Source organism: Elephantulus edwardii, unplaced genomic scaffold, assembly GCF_000299155.1.
Source record: "Elephantulus edwardii isolate Elephantulus edwardi_28Jun2011 unplaced genomic scaffold, EleEdw1.0 scaffold00011, whole genome shotgun sequence".
In the NCBI taxonomy this organism is placed as follows: Eukaryota; Metazoa; Chordata; class Mammalia; order Macroscelidea; family Macroscelididae; genus Elephantulus; species Elephantulus edwardii.
Genome location: NW_006399761.1, coordinates 6,971,557 through 6,990,999, shown reverse-complemented (window position 1 = coordinate 6,990,999; position 19,443 = coordinate 6,971,557). Strand labels below are relative to the sequence as shown.

Sequence of the window (19,443 nt, the reverse complement as noted above, 5' to 3'; positions counted from 1 at the left end):
GATGCATAACAAGTGATTGCAAAGACCATGGCCTGTATCAGGCGCACCTTAGTCTACAGAGAGACACCGTTGCTCTTGAGTACTTTAGTGAGGTCCCTAACAGCGGACTTTCCCATCGCAATACGTTTTCTGATTTCCTGGTTGCTGGTGCCAAGAGTGTTGACCGTGGAGCTGCACAAACTGAAGCTGTGAACAATCTCAATCTCTTAGGGTGGGAAGTTAGCAAAATAAAATTTAAATCTAAGAGAATGTTTTTTAAAACGTCAATAGTTGAAGATCAATATTCATAAATTTATAGAACATACTTACTTTCTCAATTCCTCAAGTTGAGGGAGATTTGTAACTAGTGGACACCCAATTTACACACGTCCTAGAGACCCAAACATAGTGGTGAAGTTCATCTTGCAGTTACAAATGCCAAGAAAGCAAATTCTATGCATAATGGAAAAATCTAGCAAAAGTAGAAAATTGATCATTGTTTTGGAGATGGAAAGATTTCCATTCCACTAGAAATATATAAGCAATCCTTACTTCAGAGATCTGTCTTTAGAACAGTCTCTTTGTTCTAGGAAAGAATATTTTTCAAAGGCCATTTGATGACATAAATGCAAAGCAAGCAATAATCATTTTTCTTAGGGGCTGGGAGCAGCAACAGTTGTCTTCCTGATAAGGGGATTTCTTGTGTATCTAGAATCCAAAGTAGAAAGAATACTGAATATTTCTGATTATTGGCTAAGTATTATATGACCTAGCTGCTGTCATTTGGGAAACAGCAGAAAATAAATCTACCAAGGCATGCTGAAGTCAGATTTGGGTCTACTGATTTTTAGAAATTGGCTTTCTTTGCTGTAGTCCATGCATTAGAGGAAGTACTCTAAAAGAGAGAGCAGGGTCCTCTCCAGAAGCTTGAGCAAAGGAAATGACTATGTTCACCAGTAGAGCAATAATCTCCAAAGGTCTTAAATAAACTAAAAAAAATCAATCTCAAGAAAGCCACAGATGACAGTAAAGCAGTTAGGAGTTGAAAGTCTGGCAGCGACAGACAGAGAAGTTCAGACAGATTTGTGGGGTAGGTGAGTGTGCCTTTAGTAACAGCCAAGACTTCAGAATAGAGAACTCTTGTGGCAGGAGGCTGGAGAGAAGGGGAAGACCGGGCTCCCTGAACTTGAAGAGGATGGGCGACCCATAACATGACTTGGAAATGACATTGCAGAGAAATGACATGGTTGTTTTAGAAAACTGGGTGTTTTGAGCTTTATCTGTTCTTAGGAACCCTACTGTAAAGATGTTTACTTATGTCTTCTTGACTATGCAAAGCTGTCTGACTGTGTGGACCTTAACCAATTACAGCTGGTATTGAAAAGAACAGGAATAACAGAAAACTTAGTTATGCTCATGGGAAGCCTATACCTAGACCAAGAAGGTGTTGTTTGAACAGAATAAGGAGCACTGCATGGTTTAAAATGAGGAAAGAGGTCCATCAGGGTAGGAGTATTCATTCTCCTTATCCAGTCAATGTGTTTGCTTAACAAACGGTTTGAGAAACTGGACTCTGATGAGGACCACGTCCGTAGAATTGGAGGATTTATCAACAATGTATGTTACATAGACTACACAGCCTTGACTGAAGAAAAATGAAGAAGCCCCGAAATGCTGAAGATCAAAGACGACAGTCTTCAATACAAATTACATTTAATTGTCAAGAATGCCCAAATCCTTGCCAGAATCATGATAGACAGAGAAAAGATTGAAATTGGGAACTGACCTCCTTTTATTTGGATCCACAACCGATACCCATAGTAAGAGCAGTCAAGAGATCAAAAGATGGGAAAATCATTGGGAAAATCAGCCGTCGAGGACATCTCCAAAGTGTGGAAGAGCAAGAATATCAGTTTAATTTTTTTTAATTTTACTTTATTATATTTGTGTGTGTGTGTGTGTGTGTGTGTGTGTGTGTACCATCAAATCAGATCTGACTGGTACAGGAGGAGAGTGTACCTCCTTCTCCAGCAGAGCATCTGGTGGATTTGAACCATGCGCCTCTGGTATGGCAGTGCAGCTTCCTGTCACTAGGCCACCAGAGCTCCCTAAGAGTATCAGTTTAAGAATAAGATGTACCTGATCCCTTTGTGGTATATTCCCATTAGTGGAATTGCTGGGTCAAATGGTATTTCTATTTGCAACTTTTTGAAAAAGCGCCATACCACCTTCCACAGTGGTTGCACCATTTCACACTCCCACCAACAGTGAATAAGGGTTCCAGTTTCTCCACAACCTCGCCAACATTTGTTGCTCGCTGTTCTGTTAAATTTTGCTATTCTGACTGGGGTGAGTTGATATCTCATAGTTGTTTTGATTTGCATCTCTCTTAGAGGTAGGGATTTTGAACATTTCTTCATGAGCTGGTTGGCCATCTGAATGTCTTCTTTGGTGAAGTGTCTATTCATATCCTGCGCCCATTTTTCTATTGGATTGTTTACGTTTACCTTGTTGTGGTGCTCAAGTATCCAAGTCATGGGATTTTTTCACTTGTTTCTTCTGCATATGAAAGTTAGACAATGAATAAAGATGAAAGAAGAAGTGCTGCCTTTGAATTGTGGTGTTGGAGAAGAGACCATCAAAAGGACACCCAGGTTGGTCTTAGAGGAAGTATAACCACCGGGCTCCTTAGAGGCAAGTGTGGTGAAACGTCATCTCACATATTTGTGCGTGCTGTCAAGAGGGGCTAGTCCTTGGAAAAGAACTTCATATTAGCAAAGGTTGAGGGTGAGAGAAAGAGAGGAGAATGCTTGACAGGATGACCTGGTACAGTGACCGCAAAAATGGGTTCGAGCAGGTCACAGATGGTGAGGGCACAGTAGACAGGACAGGGCTCAGATCGGCTGTTCATAGGGTTGCGATGACTCAGTCAACTAGATGGCACCTGACAACACAAAAACGTACTTCTCAGACAAGCATCTGAGACACTGTGACACCAAACACAAATTGGGTGAAATCAGTGTTCTAACATGAGGTCGGAGATGTTTCCCTGGGGCACAAAGAGATGAAGCTTTCATCAACAATCTGGAAAGGAGAAAATGCAACCCTAGAGTCAGTTTGTAAAAATGTAGCCTGTTTTATTATAATTGTCCTTAATTTATTTAATGTTCTAAATATAACTGATCACACAGGGTAAAGTGAGCACAGCCTTTTTTGTTAATGCACAGGAAAGGTGCACGAAGGTTATACTAAAGGTCCAAATGTCTAACGGGCTTAGCGAATAGACAAACCTCTGTCTAACCAATTCCACTGATATTTACCATGTATTCAAAAACAACAAAGCTGACACTGAGTTGATTTAAACTTGTACTGACCTCAAGTGTGTCAAAGCAGAAGGATTCTCTATGCGGCTTTCATAGTGGATTTTTCCGAAGTGGAACACCTGGCCTCATTTCCAAGGTGGGCTGAAATGTTAGCCTTTCAAAAATACTCCTAAGGAATGTAGGACCATGTAGATGTGCCCTGCAATGTCTTCTCATTCATCACATCACGATGCTGTCAGGTTCAATCGCCTAACTAAAGTCACCTCTCTCTTCACAGCCATTAGAAACCTGTCCTTACATCACATCGTTTGGGTTCTTTACCAAGCAGGGGTTGGGTGAGCTTGTGGGTGTTGGAACACAGTTAGACTCTTCTCCCACTGGATGTTTTGATGGTGGTATTATGTATCTGGTGGCCTAGTAGTAAGGAATTGTGCTGCCAACACAAAGGCAAACAGTTGAAATTCACCTGTTGTTCTGAGTGTGAGAGATGGGCAATCTCCTCCTGGAAGATCTACCACCTCTGAAAATCCCCTGGAGGGTCCGCTGGGAGTCAGTTCCCACTCAACAGGACATAACAACAACAACAACATTATACACTTAGGTTCTGTAAGTTTCAAAAAGGGAGGAAAGGGCTGTTTTGTTCAGTCTCTATAAGGTCCAGGAATTGGGAGGGGGCAGCTCCATTTACCCAGTTCCTTTACATTCCAGGAAGGGAAGAGTGCTGATAATACACGACTGGGTTTGAGAGTCCAATCAGGGTCTTAGTGTAAAGCTATTTGGAGGGGTTCAGCTGTAACTACACATACTTTCAAATATTTTCTTTAGTCACATTGATTTCCAAAGGTAAAGCAAAAATTGGACTATTTTTTAATTCTGAAAAGTGGACCAGTAAAAGGATACATATCCTGAAGGCATCCTCAGGAAAGAAAGTTAAAATAGAATCAAGAAAATTGCACCAGCCCAGAGGTGGTTCTGGCCAATTTTCCTCTGGTGAGAAGCACTGTGGCATAGGATTTGGAATCAAAATCAAGACTTGCTGAGTGTGTATAAGCTTGGACGAGCAATTTAAAATCCCTGAGCAACAAATATTTTATAAGACCATTATTGTAGAACAAGTATGAGGAGCCAAAAATGGGGGAACTCAGGGCTGAGGATGAGTGGGGGGCAGGCGATAATCATTAGGGTTGCACAGCTTGATGGGTGGAGGGAGGCTGGGGTGAAGGAAATGGGAAAGATGTGGTGTGAAAAACTATGTATATGAACTTTGTAAATAAGCCCACATAAAATTTTTTAAGAAAGAATGGATTGTACAAAATGAAAAAAAAATCCCTGAGCCACATCCTCTCCAACTTCAAAATGAAATTATTCATTGTTTGTTCTGAATATCAAAAGGAAAGAGCTTTAAAGAGCTTAAGAGCATTATTTTTAAATGCATGGCGGCATGGTCACTAATTAAACGAATGATGGTTCAAGTCCACCCAAGGGTACCACGAAATACAAATAGATTGGGCAATTTACTTCTGAAAAAATAGGAAGCTGTTGAAAACCCAACCGAGCATAATTCTTCTCCGCTTGTCACAGGTGGGTCAGCACGACTCCCGTGGGATCAACCCAGTAAAAACAGGGTTCTGTGCATTCTCTATGTCCTCTTCTGAACACCTGATGCCTTTGAATTGTGGAGGCGTCTAAGCGTATAGGATGTAACGGGGGGCTGCCAAAAGAGTAAATGAATCTGTCTTGGAATCAGAATGCTCCCTGGAGGCAAGGCTGGTGAAATGTCCTCTCACATATTTTGGCCTTACTGTCAACTGGCACGAGCCCTTGGTAAACCCCATGCTTGGAAAAACAGAGGATCCGTGAAGAGAAGATGAGCTTCAAAGAGATGGGCTTACACAGTGACTGTAACATTGAGGTAGACCGTGGCAAAGACCATGAGAACGGTACAGGAGAGGTAAGGATTTGATCTGTTGTTCACTGAGCGTCCTAGTCAATGCAATGGCACCTACTCACAGCCACAATGCTCTGCTTTGAAAAGCTGAAACAGTATCATTGTGCTTTGAAAGGAGTCAACCAAAGTGTTGAAAGGCTTATGTGAGACCCAAGTCTGAAAATAAGGCCTCCACCCGGACCCTGCCGCACCTGAGCTGAGGATGAAGCAGGAAGGAGCCCGCCTGGCCAATCAGGTGCAGCGCTCACTGTCCAGTGCTCTGTGCTCCAGGAGCTGCCCCGCATCACGCCTTAGACAGCCTGCCAAGGGTCCGGACCACCGAACACATGAAGCAGAAAGCTCTAGACACATTCATCCAATAAAATGCAAGTGGAGAAAGAAGGAAATGAAAAAAAAAAATCTTACACAAAAACTCTTTATAGGTTATAGAAGTCATAAGCTGTGGAGGTGAGATATTTTATGGCGGTGTACACTGTCTGAAAAGCAATCTCTTCTCGTGGAAAATGATGTTTCTGTTGGACTCTGAGCTATTTGTCATTCTGGGCCCCAAACAAAATATTTTTCAGCGGAACATAAGAAGTGCCATGCTCGAGCAAATGAATGGTCCCAACAGTCTCGTGTTTTGTCTTTGAAAGTGGTACCAAGAGAGGGGTCATGAGAGGACACAGATGCCCTGCGTTCACGATTTTTAAGCACTTTTAAAACAGAGTTTGCATTGCAATACAACACCCCCCCATACATTCATAAAACTAATCCTTGATTTGATGATTAACGAATAGAGTTACAAGTTTTACTTTGAAATACGTTGATCTATTTGCTGTCTGCTAGGGCTGTGTCTCTGAAACTACTATTCCTCTGTAACCAAGAGAGGATTTATTGCCCAGGAATCCACCTTCAGCAACCTGTTGTAGAAATGAGTTCTTCAAGTATAAATACAGTATGATGTGGGATTGACCCTCGCGAGACTGCAGTATTTTAAATAAGATAAATGATCAAAAGAACTGTAGACTTCACTTCCCTTTTCTTCTCTGGATATTTCATTTACATGGTAGCAAGCTTAAAGCAAACAAACAACAAAACTCATATTTTATCTCAGTGAGTGAAGCATTTAATATTTCTAGAGGGTTAACTGATAATTTTATGACAAGGTTGCTTGGCCCTGATTTATCACTTATATATTAGCTACTTTATAGATTTTATTTCTACATTAGGTGTTTGTGACAAGCTATCTCCAAACCACATTCTTTTCATTGTTGTTACCTGAACACATTCCACTGGTCACAATGAGCTCTGTTTGTGTTTTGACCAAGAGTTTAGAGGAAACGGTCATTGTCTATTTAGAGATTACCTTTCCTGCCTCTGAAAGGTTATAGCTATGAGGTAAAAATGTTGATTACTCAGAGATGATCACCTGAGAAGCCACAAGTATGTAAACAGGCCTTGGAGGATATGTTGAAATGTAACAGAAAGAGTATAGACAAAGAAGAATCAAGAGTCCATGCCTAAACAATAATTTTGGAAGTAGAACATATTGCCCCAACTATAGAAATCAACTACCTGGTCAAACCTTTCCTGAATTCCTGCTTCACAAGATAAGGAATCACAGATTACTGTTTTAAATCACTAAGGCTTGGAGTGGCTCCATACAATATATATATGCCTTTCCCCCCATGTTATTTGTTGCTACAATCAGTATCAGCAGACAGGAAATTAAAAGACGAATTGCATTGGGAAAGTCTGCTGTCAGAGAGCTACCTCTGTACTGAAGAGCAACGATGTCAGTCTGGAGACCAAGGTGTGCTTGATAGAGGCCATAGTCTTTGCAATTACTTGTTATGCATCAGAGAGCTGGACAATGACTAGTGATAATAGAAGGAGAGTTGATGCCTTTGAGCTGTGGTGCTGGAGCAGAGTACCAAATACACCATGGACTGCTAAGAGAACAAACAAGTTCATTCTGGAGAAGGTAAAGCCAGGCTGCTCCTTGGAGGCAAGGATTCTGAAGCTTCGTCTGACATTATCTGGGCATGTTGCTAGGAGGGACCAGTCCATGGAAAGGGACGTCCTGCTTGGTAGGGTGGAGGGACAGCTCAGGAGAGGAAAGCCATCAATGAGATGGATTGATTCAGTGACTGGGGTAATGCTGACTGGTGTGTCAGAGACAGTAAGACTGGCACAAGATCGAGCAGGGTTTGGGGCTGTTGTACATAAGGTCGTCATGAGTTGCAGGTGACTCGATGGCACATAACAACAACACTTGTTGCAAACAATGGGTCTGAATCCTGCCCTGTAACAATGCCATCCTCTCTTATCTCTGATATACACACTTCCATCACTGAATCAGTTCATCTTGTTACGTTTCTTTCTCTCCCTCTGACTGTCTGCCTTTCCAAGCATGATGTCCTTTTTCCAAGGAGTTGCCCCTCTTCATGAGATGCCCCAAATATATGAGAGCAAGTCTCACTATGCTTGCCTCCAAGGAGCACCCTGGCTGCACCTTTTCCAAGACATACTTATTTATCCTTCGAGCAGTACACAGGATACTCAGCACTCTTCTCCAACATCACAGCTCAAAGGCATCGATTCTCCTTCTGTCATCCTTAATCTCCAACCAACCTCAGCCCCATAGCAAGTAACTGAAAGATTTTGGTTTGGATCAGGTGTATCTAACGTCAAAAGGATATCATCAAGAAGGTGCAGTGCAATCCCAGAGCTGTGCAGTTCGAATCCATCAGATGCTCTGCCAAAGAAGGAGGGGCAATCTCCTCCTGTACCAGTCAGATCTGATTTGACGGTACATGTACACACACGAATAATAATAAAATTTAAAAACAATGACAACAACAAAAAACCCCCACAAAAACCAAAAGGATATTGCTTTTCGGCACTTTGGAGAGGTCCCTGACTTTTCCCAGGGCAATAGATCTTTTGATTTCCTGGTGTCAAGATTCCAAGCAAGATGAAGCTATTAACAATTTCTATCTTGTTTCCATGTGCCAGAACATTTCCTATTGGCCCAGTGGTGAAGATTTTTCTTTTCTTGAGGCTGACTTTTTTTTTTTCTATGGTCTAACTAAAAGGGCTGAACTGGTGGTCTGGTTTTGCTGTTAACTTCTTATTATTTTCTAGCAACAAAATAAATATTGATAATACAATTTTATAAATGAAATGATTAACTGCATGGTCACCAGGCAGTAGTATATTACTTCTGAATATGGTTGGGTTTTGCTTTTTCTTCCACTAGTAGATACATTGCACTAGTTTGTTCTTGTTACTTGCCATCAATTCTGATTCATGACGATCTTCACGTGTGCAGACCAGAATTGTTTCACAAGGTTTTTTTCAGGGCTGTGATCTTTCTCATATCATCAGGTCCATTTTCTAAGGTCCATTGGCCGCTTGTAGTTACGATGGAGTCCTTTCCCAATCTCAGCAAACTAATATACAACAGAATAAATGGTGCCTGATCCTCTAGCATCTTAAGAACCATTGCTACGTTTGAGATCAATTGGCAAAACCACTGTAGAATCCATCTAATTGAGTGTCTTCCTCTATACTGCTGATCCTCTAATTCACGAAGGTGCTCTGGTGGTCTAATGGTAAGGAGCTGAACTGTAATCCCAGAGGTACGTGGTTTGAATCCAACAGCTTCTCTGAGGAAGGAGGATGGGCAATCTCCTCCTGTGAATTTTACTGCCTCTGAAAACCTGCTGGAGGGTCAGCTATGGGTTGCTTCCAACTTGACGGCAAACAACAATTACCAACTTTACCAAGGCAAAATGTTTGAGTGGAGATGTGCCCTAAGCGCTTGTTTCCATGTTCCGGAAGCCTTCTGGAGGAGGAATGCATAAGAATTCACAAAGTAAGCACTAGTCAAAATGTCCAGTTACTGCCGGCCTAGCTCTACAAGCTCTCTGCTAATTCATAGTTGAGAAACCCACAAAGCTAATGGGAATGATTTCTTCTGCTTGCTTTCCATTCCAAAACGGAGCACAGAAGCCTTTTCCTAGAATCCTCATCGACCTATGAATGCCATATGATAACAGCAAACAGATTTTTCTTCAAGATTAAAAATGAGAAAATAGTTACTATTTAATAGTAACTAAAATCACACCAACTCAGAGTAAAAAACGTTTGCACATTCTCTGTTGGGGAGATAGGCAGATGATAGATAGATAGATAGATAGATAGATAGATAGATAGATAGATAGATAGATAGATAGATGATAGATAGATGATAGATAGATGATAGATAGATAATAGAGATAGAGAGACAGAGATAGAGATGATGGAGATGGAGATGGAGATAGAGATGATAGAGATAGAGATATATATCCGACACTGGGATAGTACAGTTTGTCCTTATATCTAAGAGCATATTTCTATCAGAGCTCACAAAGCAGAAAACATAAATCACCAGCAGAGATAAAACTTTCTGAAGTGTGCTTCGGATTCCCCACCCCTCGCCCCCAAATACCACAGGATTTAGCTTCAAAATGTATACTTCTCTCACATTAGAGAACAACTTTCAGCAGACAGGGGTCAAGATGTTTGGTTTTTTGAGCTAATCTTATTATTACTTCAGTGGGGCTTCTAAACAAGGAAAAACAGAAACCAGACCAGCTTGCCTGTGGCTAGCATGGACAAGATATTCCAAGAAGCCCTGCTGTTGGAAACAAAGAAGCAGGAAGGAATCTTAACCTCTTTGCATGCAAAGCTCAAGGGAGCTACACAGGAACATAAAATTCTCCTTGGTGGTGTGTAATTCCTTATTATGGTGATCCAGTCTCCAGGGCTGTTTAAAATTCTTAGTTCAAGTTCCCTGAGTCCTGATTCCCTTTCCACAAAATTACTATCCCGATTTTAAATGCACCTTCCCTGGGGGCAGAAAACATCAGCTCACCATATTTATAGCTGGTGCATAATTACTACATGCAATATTTATCTAGCTATTTATCTGTTTGTGTGTCTTCTGTCTCGTTGGTGAGAATGTCAATAGACAAATCTCTCAGAAGCTTACACAGGAGCACTTGATCCACTGGATATGTTATAAACACCGTCTAAAGCTCCTTCCTTGGACTCTTGAGTAGTTTGGGGAATTAATTTATGAAGTAGAATTCTTCCTTCCTTAAATTTGCTGTTGTTGTTGTGTATCATTGAATGGGAACCGGATTCCTGGCTGACCCTCTGGCTGGTCTTCAGAGGCAGTTAATCACATGGGAGGAGACCGTCCATCCTTCTCTCACAGAGCAGCGGGTGGGTTTAACTGCCTGTCACTGGAATCGCAGTGCAGCTTCTTGCCGCTAGGCTACCAGTGCGTGCAAAAACCATGGAGCCACTACTCTTCCTACAAACAATTCTAGATTAGAGATCAAACAGGCAGAAAAATGGAATAGGGATATTGGACTCAAAGAAGTAGAAAAGGCGGGGGTGTATCACTGAGTTAAGTGTGATTCACAGCAACAACGTGGTGCCACTGAGTTGAGTGTGACCCATGGAGACCCTGTGAACAACAGATCTGAACCCTGCTCCAGCCCCGTGCCGTCCTCATCATCTCTGAGGCCCCAAACCCACCTGGCTGAGGGTCTTCTTCTCTTCTGACACCCGTCCGCCTTTCCAAGCATGCTGCTGCACTCCTAGGAATAACCTCTCCTAGCAACATGCCCAAAGTATAGAAGACAAAGCTTCACCATCTTTGCCTCCAGGAAGCACTCTGGTTGCACCTTCTGTAATATATTTTTGTTCTTTTGGAAGTCCATGAGATATACAGTACTCCCTCCAGCATCACAGTTCAAAGGCATATCTATCTATCTATCTATCTATCTATCTATCTATCTATCTACATGTTGTTGTTGTTGTGATGTGCCGTCAAGTCGCCTGCGACTCATAGCGACCCTATGTACAACAGCCCTAAACTCCACTCTGACCTGTGCCAATCACACTGTCTCTGACACTCCCATCCCAATTATCCCAGGGGATAATTATTATTATTTTATTATAATAACCTATATTATTTTGTGTCACTGATTCAAAACAGACCCCTAGTTGGTCTTCCAGCAACATGTAAAGAGGCAGTAAATTGCACAAGAGGAGACTGATCATTCTTCTCAGCTGATGGATTTGAACCCAGTGCCTTTGGAACTGCAGCACAATTTCTTGCCATTAGGCCGTGTGTGTGGGTGTGTTTATGTAGAAGTGTGTGTGTGTGTGTGTGTGTGTGTTTATGTAGAAGTGTGTGTGTGTGTTTATGTAGAAGTGTGTGTGTGTGTATGATATGTATATATTTAGTATTTTTTTTCCATTATTATCAGGAGTCCTGGAGAGGATGGTGGTGGTTCTGGTGATGTGTCATCAAGTGAGAATTGACTCAGCTGACTCTCCAAAAGGTTTTTCAAAGGCTGTAACGCACTCAAGAAGACACTGCCCTCCTTTCTCCCACAAGAAAAGGAAAAGCAAAGCTGAATTGAGGCCATTGAATTGTGTTGCTGGCAAAACAAATTGAATAAACCAGGGACTGCCAAAGGAACAAGAAAATCTGTCTTAAAGGCAGTCCAACCATGGTGTTCCTTAAAGACAAGGATGCTAAAGCTCCCTCTCTGGTAGGGAGGAACCAATTACTGGAAAAAGACGCCGTGCTGGGAAAGGTCAAGGCAAGAGTGGGTGACCTCACACGATGGACTGACACAACAGCAGTAACTACAGGCAGAATATGCCAGGCAGGTCATGATGGTGCAGGATAGGGAAGGTTGAACTCTCATACTCATGGGGTTGCTATGGGTCTTAGTTGATTAGAGACACCAAACAGCATGGTGTGTGGGAAGCTGCACTGCTGACCCAAAAGTGGCACCTGGATGGCCTCGCTGTTTGCATCTACCTGCATCTCGGGGTGGGGTGGGTGGGCGGGGCAAGAAGAGCAACTTCCTCCTTGGAGATTTCCAGTTTCAGAAAAACTGCTCAAAAGTCAGCTGTTGAGACGATTCCAACTGCACAGCCCTAAAGTTATAGGTGATGAGTCCTACCCACAACCACCCTCCATCGGGATTCTGAAGTCCTTCCTTTTTTATTTTTTTAGTTGAAAATCCCATTCATTAAACTTTCATTCCACTTACAGCAATTCAATACAAGCTCTTAACAATTGTGATTGGATTGTCACGAAAATTCCATAAGACGTTACACAAAGCTAGCCATCATCTCAAGTTATTTCCTGTTAGCTGTTTTTACAGTTCATGCATGTTAGGCAAGTATTTACAAAAAAAAAAAAAATCACAAAAGCAAACACGTTAAATACATGGATTTTCCTTTTATACTGATGTGCTTGATGTTACTCTGTAACAGATTCCAATCCATCCATTTTTACTGCATTTTCTTTGTGTTCTTAAGTTCCCTAAAACATTCAGATACAAATTAAATGAGTGAAGCAAAAAAATGAAACCAAATAGCAGGTAACTTTACAAATAATGAAATGTGAACCGTTTCTTGGTGGGTCACAATTTTATTTCAAGGAACACTTCTGCAGCTGTAGCCAAAGGTATGCACATTGAGATTGTGTACTCCATAGAAATACATGGTTCAACATGTAATATCCATGGGATATCTATTTCTAATACAGTGTTGTAAGTGGTCCAAACCCCAAAGTATCCACATTAACTATGTCTGTGACTGAAACCAACTATCTCTTTTATCACCTGCCAGGACAACCGAGTATGTAGGCAGTTCTCTTTGCTTAGACATGGAACCAATTTTTAACTCTGGCCCATGTGAAGTCACAGTATACCAAAAGTATACTATGCCAAACATTTATAACTTGTTTAAAAATTCCACATCCCCATACTGGCCATCTCAGGATGAAAACAGATAACTCAGTAAACGTTAACTGGCTCTACTCTCCTAATGTTGTTGTTGTTGTTGTTAAGTGCCGTGGAGTCGTAGGCAACTCATAGCGACCCTAAGAATGAAAGTCCTCAACATTTGCATGCGTGACTTTCATCCTTTCTCCAGGTTCATAGGGTTTCCGGAGGCAAGCTATTTAGGGAAGTGGATGCCACTTCTGCTTCCTAATATTAAACATAAAATCACATGGGAAAGAAATCTAGAAATTCAAATAGACGTAACATAAACCTGTCAAAATGCACAAACAAAACCAGCATTTGTGGGACAGCATGGGTGACAAATGGTCTACTGTGTAAATTTTAGAATGAGGCAGACAAACGTTGGAAGGCTGGATAGCGTTCCTCTCCTCCTCCTGCCTCAGTTTCGTCTCCTTGGGTATCCAATGTCCACCATGTTCAGTCGTTGCTCAGTTCCTGTGTTATGAGTGTGCTGCCTTTGTATGACTCTTCACTTAATGTATCAAGCTTAGCAATGGTTTCATCAAAAGCTGTCTTGGCAAGAGAGCAGGCTTTCAGGCACTTCACCAAAGAAGACATTCAGATGACTAACAAACACATGAAGAAATGCTCAAAATCCCTAGCCCTAAGAGAGATGCAAATTAAAACAACTATGAGATATCATCTCACCCCAGTCAAAATAGCAAAATTTAACAGAACAGCAAGCAACAAATGCTGGCGAGGTTGTGGAGAAACTGGAACCCTGATTCACTGTTGGTGGGAGTGTAAAATGGTGCAACCCCTGTGGAAAGCAGTATGGCGCTTTCTCAAAAAGTTGCAAATAGAGATACCATTTGACCCAGCAATTCCACTACTGGGAATATACCCTGAAGAGACCATAGCTGACATCCAAGCAGATATATGTACACCCATGTTTATTGCAGCTTTGTTCACAATAGTAAGGAGTTGGAAACAACCTAAGTGCCCATCAACAAACGAATGGCTAGAGAAGCTGTGGTATAGTCGCACAATGGAATACTATGCTGCATTAAAAAACAAGGAACTCATGCAATATTATTCAAAATGGCTGACTCTGGAGAACATTATGCTGAGTGAAATATCCCAGTCACAAAAGGACAAATATTACATGATGCCACTGTTGTAGAATGGGACTAACCTCGGGGTTGGGGAGAGACTGAGTAAGATGGGTTCAATAATGTATACTGCACTGAAACAGAGGAGGGAGAAAACTGTTTAAAAGAGAGTTATAACTAGGTATTTCTGTCATCACAGGAGACTAGAGCGAGGGCTACATGGTGGAGGGGACCTGGGGGAGGGTTTGTAAAACAATGAAAGCATCTTTTCTTTTACTTTTCCATAATTTTTGACTCATGTACTTATAACTTGTTAGTCAAATTTGTGTCTTCTAGGTTGCAACACCCCCATGATACATCTTCAAGGATAGGAACATGTACGGCCAAGCACAATCAATAAGAGTGCATCTAAATTCCAAAATCAATCTCCATAATAGTCTACGTGTTTCCTACTGCCAAAGGAGCCCTTTAGAGTAGTGAGAGAAGATCTTCACCCTGAAACCCACAGCGTCCCTTTTCAGCAGGAAGTAGCTAAGAGAATACACCATCCCCTTTTCCTTATGAATCAGGGTGAAGTCTCTCTCAGGGAGGAGTGATAGGGAATGGCAAAGGACACACCGACAAAGGAGATTAATCAGAACTGGCTTTGACAAGCACTGTGGCATTTGGACAAGAACAAACTGGGAGGAGGGTAGAGAGAATGGTGCAGCGGTGAATGAATGGAAACCCAAAATCTCTGTAAATGTTTATGAAAATTAATAAAATATAATTATAGGGGAAAAAAAGGAATCCCATAATAGAACAGGGAGAAGTTAAGGGCCAACCTGATAGGATGTGCTAGTTGTGTTTCCTTTTTGTTATTTTAAAGCTCCTTGGTGTGCTTGTTGCGATCGATCCACAGTCCCTTTCTTGCCGTCACCAGCAGCAACCTCAGCCACATAACCGAGCGGCCACCTTTCATTTTTAAGTAGAAGACTTTGCTCTTTGCTCGTGAAGCTTTGGGGATTAAGAATTTTTCCAGAAGAGCCAATACAGCATTGCATCTCTTTCTTAGCTCAGTCTCAATTTTCTCTGTATTCTTGAGACTTTTTTTTTGTTACTGTTGTTGTTTTTCTCAACACCTTCAGTCTTTTGCTCAATACTTGAGCTGACCCTCCAAGATGGCCTACAGGGTCCTACAACATTTTTATACCCAACTAAGGTTCCTCTTATCTTTGGATAATTTAGCTCATTGATCAGTTACAGATTTCATGCAGGCTGGCATGCCATCATATCATTCAGCTTGCTCGCCCAGAGTGGCCTTTTGTATCTGTTTGTATGATCTGTATCCAGAGTCATCGCAGTGGACAGAAGAGGGCTCGGAAGGCTCTCAAAGCCATTCTTTTTTTTAAATTAAATTTTATTAGTTTAAATGAACCTTTACATTTACAGAGATTTTGGGTTTCCATTCATTCATTGCTGCACTATTTTTTCTACCCTCCCCGCCCCCCAGTTAAAGCCATTCATTTATATGGAGACGACTGTCTATCTTTTCCCCAAGGAGTGGCAGGTAGATTCCAACAATTTTCACTTCTGTTTGAGGCCCTACACATTGTATATTGAATGTTAACTCTAACAGAGTCTCAACATTTATAGTTCTAAAAAAATCAGAAATGGCCTTTTCACCCATCATCTGTCAAGACAGATAATTACAGAATTATTCTGCTTTTCTCACAGTAACTTGAATACCTGAATGCAAATACAAAACCCGATAGTTGGATTGCAAATAATAATCTAGAAAAATGAAAAGTAAAGTTAAGATATTTTCTGCAAAGCACAATAAAAGACCTAAAGAAATGGAAAAAAAAAAATGGTCCTGTTTATCGATAGGAAGCCTCAATATTGTGAAAATTACAATCCTACCAAAAGCAATCTACATTACAATCCAATACAGATACCAAATTCATTTTTTAAGATGATTGAAAGGGAAGCTGACAAGTTTATTTGGAGAAGCAAGAGACCCTGAATAAGTAAAACAGTTCTGAGAAACAAAAGTGAAGTGGGATGTTTACTATTCCCTGACTTCAAAACCTGCTAAACAGCTGTAGTAACCAAAACATGGTACTGGTACAATGACAGGCACATAGATCAATGGAACAGAATAGACCTAGCTGTCTACAGTCAACGGATATTCGACAAGGAAATCAAAGATATCAAGTGGGGAAATGAAAACCTCTTCAACAAATGGTTCTGGCAAAACTGGACTGTTATTTGCAGAAAGCTGAAAGGACCCACATCTCATACCATACACAAAAATCATCTCGAGGTGGATAAGAGACTTGGGAGTAAAGCCCCAAACCATAAAGTTCATAAGAGATAAACTGGGATCAAACATAGAAGCCCTAGTCTGTGGTATAAAAAGACTGCCAAATACAGGCAGAAATGGACAATCTGAACATAAAACTGATGAATGGGACCTTCTAAAGATTAAATCCCTGTGTTCATTAAAAACTTCTTCCAACAGGGTGAATAGAAAATCTACTGACTGGGAACAAACATTTGGCAATATCATTTCAGACAGGAATCTCATAACAAAATTTTATAAGAATACTCATCAAGGTTGATACTAATGTTAATGTGGAAATAAATGAAAACCTGTTGGGGGAAAAAAAAACTTTATAGAATACTCCTAGGCCTCCACAAGAAAAAGATTGATAACCCAATTACAAAATGGGCAAAAGACAAGGAAAGAATTTCAACAGGAGGTATTTAAATGGCCAACAGACATATGAAGAAATGCTCCAAATCACTGGAAATAAGAGAGATGCAAATCCAAATCACAATGAGATACCATCTCACTCCAGTAGCAGGGACAAAGTTTAACAGGACAGCAAGTAATAAGTGTTGGAGAGGAAGTGGTGAGATAGGAACTCTTTTACATTGTTGGTGGGATTGTACAATGGTACATCCACTTTGGAAGGCAGTCTGGCATTTCCTCAAAAAAGCTAAACACAGAAATTTCATATGACTCAGCTATTCCATTGCTTGAAAATGAGAACTGTGGCTGAAACAGAAACTTGTAAACCAATGTTCATAGCAACATTATTCACCATCGCAAGAACATGGAAATAGCCGAGATGTCCATCCACAAATGAATGGATTGTGAAGTTGTGGTACATACATACAATGGAATACTATGTAGCATGGATTTTTTTCAAATTACTACCTAACTTGAGAGGGACGGGAGAGCATTATGCTGGATGAACTAACCCAGTCCCACCAGGACAAATACTGTATAAAACTATTACTGTAGAAGGACTATGAAGATCCAAGGCTGGGGGAAGGGTGGAAATAGAGGGGAGTGGATGAGGGGGGAAGGGTGTTAATCATAGGGTTACACAATTCAGTGGGTGGATGGGGTGAAGGCAATGGGAAGGATCTTTTGTGAAAAACAATGTATTCAAACTTTGTAAGTAAATAAGAATAAAATAAAAATAAAGAACAAAAAAGATTAAGTTAAGCTACTAGCCACTCCCCTCCCCCTCAAAAATATATCTTCTCTGGGGAGATCTGGTGGCCTAGTGGCAAGAAGCTGCACTGCAATCCCAGAGGAACACGGTTCGAATCCACCAGACGCTCTGCCGGAGAAGGAGGCGCAATATCCTCCTGTACCAGTCAGATCTGATTTGACGGTACACGCACACAAAATAAAAATAAAAATTAAAAAAAAAATATATATCTTCTCCCTTTTTAGTTACAGGGATCAAGAGCAGATCTTGACCACTGGGAAGTAAATAGGAACATAAATTAATATTGACATTTATGGCAATTATTTGAACAGATATTATCTCTAGACCAGACTCAGTTAAGGATATCAACTTAAGTTTCATAATACATTTGATGACAAGTAGCCAAGGATATTTTTAAATTGATCAACTGACCTCTGCCTTGCACGACCTGAAAAGATATTACAAATACATTACAGATTGTTAATGATAAAGGTTGGTAAATTCTAAAAGTATTCATATTGCTCCTAAAAAGACAATGAGCAAGAATTGTGAACTTCGCCAAACTTGTGTGTCTTTGTACTTTTTTATGTAGCAGTCCTTAAATACAGTGCCTGATTAGTTTGGCTTGTTTTGGGGGTTTCTCAAAGCATTAGTTTATCTTTACCAGTCCTCTTTGAGAAGCTTCTCTTGTTGCCCACTGAGACTTACTTTTCCATTCCGTCTTAACTCTTCCCTAATTATTCTGATCACAGATGTACATCAAGGTCTCAAATTATCTTCAGATTATCAGGTTAATACTTTTATTCAGAACTCCATCTCCCAGATAATCACACTATTATTTCAAGCTCCTGAATACCGATAATTAGTATGTAGTGTTTTGGCATTGTTGTACAAGTTTCACCAAGCTGCGTGCCTTTCCGCACGGACCCAACATTTTAAGCACGGCACCTCCCTCTCTTCTAACGACCCTGATCTGTGTTTGCATGGAAAGGTAGGAGAAATCTTTAATGAGAATTTTTCTAGATTTCCCCTCTCTCCAAAGAGACTTTTAGAGCCCCTAGCTGGTGGTCAGAACTCATCTAGCATGAGAGTCAACCAACTCAGAGCTCCCCAGTTTCCCCACATATTAGGGCTAGTAAATAAAATATGACTAAGCCTTTGCATAAAAAAAGTAATACATTATTTTGAAAGTAAACTGACAGGGAATTTCCAGAAACTCAGATAAGAACATGGAACAAGAGGTACCACTATCAATATGAGATGGATCTTGGCTGAAAGCAGAGAATGTCAGAAAATGTTTAATAATTTAAAAAAAAAATTCCACAGAAGGCCACAGCTATGGAGTCGAGTCCAGCTCATGGGGGCCCTCCAGGATACAGCGGAATTAGCCCACCGGGTTTACAAGGCTGTAATCTTTCAGAAGCAAACTTCAGTGTCTTTCTCTCCACAGAGGGGCTAGTAGTCTTAACAGCCAAGCGCTTATCTATTGTATTACAAAAGATCAGAAATAGTTCAACTGTGTTTTACTGGTTTTTGAAAATGCATCTGATTGTGTGAATTGTAACAAATTATGAATAACATTGAGAAGACTGGGAGTTCCAGAACATTTAATTGTGCTCATGTAGAAACTGACCATAGACTAATATCAGTAGACCGAACCTGAACATAGACTGAAGGGCAATCGGCCTGTGTGTGACAGCCAGCCTCAGAAAGTCCACTAAGAGGGGCAGCTAGGAGTGGATTCTGGTGCAAGGACAATGAGTCTTGTTGAGGTATATTTAATGT

General features: G+C 40.9%; 1 pseudogene; it reads right to left on the bottom strand.

Moving 5' to 3' along the window:
• LOC102851458 overlaps positions 1 to 18,374 on the bottom strand; it is a 61,463-nt pseudogene extending 43,089 nt beyond the window's left edge.
• Positions 18,375 to 19,443: the final 1,069 nt, after the last annotated feature.